The 2247-nt window shown below is 44.0% G+C and overlaps 1 pseudogene; it reads right to left on the bottom strand.

The window, feature by feature from the left end:
• Positions 1-775: 775 nt before the first annotated feature.
• On the bottom strand, positions 776-894 carry LOC124709279 (annotated as a pseudogene).
• Between the last annotated feature and the right edge of the window lie 1353 nt (positions 895-2247).

Genomic DNA, 2247 nt, shown 5'->3' with positions numbered 1-2247 from the left:
GAAAGCTAGGAGAGTATTTATACTAGCAAAAGAAGATAAGCAGTTTTTTTCATCCGATTTCGACACTGTGTGGACATCACTTAGTTCCAATACCAAGTACGCAGAGGAATTATAGGCAAAATTTAAACTAATTGTTGCCGGCCGCGGTGGTCTAGCGGTTCAGGCGCTCAGTCCGGAACCGCGCGACTACTACTGTCGCAGGTTCGAATCCTGCCTCGGGCATTGATGTGTGTGATGTCCTTAGGTTAGTTAGGTTTAAGTAGTTCTAAGTTCTAGGGGACTGATGACCACAGATGTTAAGTCCCATAGTGCTCAGAGCCATTTGAACCATTTTAAACTAATTGTTAATCGAACTGTGGAGATATATGTGCCAAGTAAGGGGTTTAAAAATGGAAAACACCCTCTGTAATTTAATAATTAAAATTTGAAAATGCCGAGGAACTCCCGGTTCAAAAAAGAACGCCAAATGTCGACAGGCAAAAATTGGTAGAAATTCGTGCGTCCGTGATAAGGTCAAAGCACGAAGCATGTAACAATTTCCACCGTTATTTCTTAACTAAAGCTAAACTCCTCCCGAACAGGCCATGATGACTCAACGGTACCGACCGTCCCCCGTGTCATCCTCAAGCCATAGGTGTCACCAGATTCGGATATAGAAGGGTATGTGGTCAGCACACCGCTCTCCCGGCCGTATGTCAGTTTCCGACACCAGAGCCGGTACTTCTCAATCAAGAAGTTCCTCAGTTTGCTTCACAAGGGCTGAGTGCAACCCGATTGCCAACAGCGCTCGGCAGACCGGATGGTCACCCATCCGAGTGCTAGCCCAGCCCGACAACGCTTAACTTCAGTGATCTGAACGGGAACCGGTGTTATCACTGCGGCAAGGCCGTTGACACTGTCATTCCTTAGCGACAGATTTTGTTGAGAATCCGAGAAAATTCTGGTCGTACTGAAAATCACTAAGCATATTGAAGACTTCTATCCAGTCACTAGTTGACCAATTTGGTGTGGAAATAGAAAACAGCAAACGGAAAGCTGAAGTATTAAATTTCGTCTTTAAGAAATCATTTACGCAACAGAATAGTACAACATACTGTCTTTTGATTGCAGCGTAACTCCCGTATGGAGGACACAGTAACAGGTATCCGTGGCGTAAAGAAGCAACTGAAAGGGATGAAAACAACACGGAAACCCAATTCAGTTTTACAGAGTGTATTTTGTAACACTGGCCCCTTACTCAGCTTGTATTTATTGCGCCTCTCTCCCCCAGGGGAAAAGTTCCAAGGGACTGGAAATAAACGTAGGTGACTCTTTTGTATAAGAAATGTAAAAGAACTGGCCCGCTTATTTACAGACAAGATTCTTAACATCGGTTTCCTGCAGCATTCTTGAACTCATTCGAAGCTCAAATACAGTAAATTTCCTTCAGGCAGAAAAGATTCCATCCATAAATCAGTAGGTTTAGAAAGCATCGTTCGTGCGAACTTGATCTAGCTCTTTTATCACATGATATCGTAAAAACCATGAATAGAGGGCATCGGGTAGATTTCATATTCCTAGCGTTACGGAAGTGTCCGATATGGTGCCTCAGTGCACACTGTTGACGAAGATGTGAGTATGCGGAATAGATTCCTAAGTATGTGAGTGGCTCGAAAGCTTTTTAACTAATAGAACCCAGCATTTGTCCTCGACGGTGAGTGCTCATCAGAGACAAGGGTATCGTCTAGAGTGCATCAGGGATGTGTGGTAGGATGGCTCTTATCCTCTATGTACATAAATGATCCAGCAGACACGGCGAAAAGTAGTTTATGGTGGTCTGGTGTACGGAAAGATGTCGTCCTTGAGTGACTGTAGTTGGTATGGTGAATGGTACCTTCTCTAAATGTGGAGAAAAAGAAGTTAATGTGGATGAGTAGGAAAAACAATCCTGTAACGTTCGAATATAGCAACATTGCTGTGCCACTTGCTACAGTCACATAGATCAAACGTCTTGCGTTGTAAAGCGACGTGAAATGCAGTCAGCACGTCAGGTTGACAGTAAGAAAGGAGAAGGTTCGAGCTCATCTATAGAGGAGATGTCGTATAGAACGCTAGGGTGACTCATTCCTGCGTACTGCTCGAGTGTTTGGTATCCCCAACAGGTTGGATTAAAGAAAGACATCGAAGCAATTCAGAGACGTGCTGCTAGATTTGTTACCGATATGTTCGATCAGCACGCAAGTGTTACGGATACAAATCGTGAACTCA

This window comes from Schistocerca piceifrons, chromosome 7 (assembly GCF_021461385.2).
Source record: "Schistocerca piceifrons isolate TAMUIC-IGC-003096 chromosome 7, iqSchPice1.1, whole genome shotgun sequence".
Taxonomy (NCBI): Eukaryota; Metazoa; Arthropoda; class Insecta; order Orthoptera; family Acrididae; genus Schistocerca; species Schistocerca piceifrons.
The sequence above is the reverse complement of the archived record's forward strand: the minus strand, read 5'-3'. Positions and strand labels throughout refer to the sequence as shown.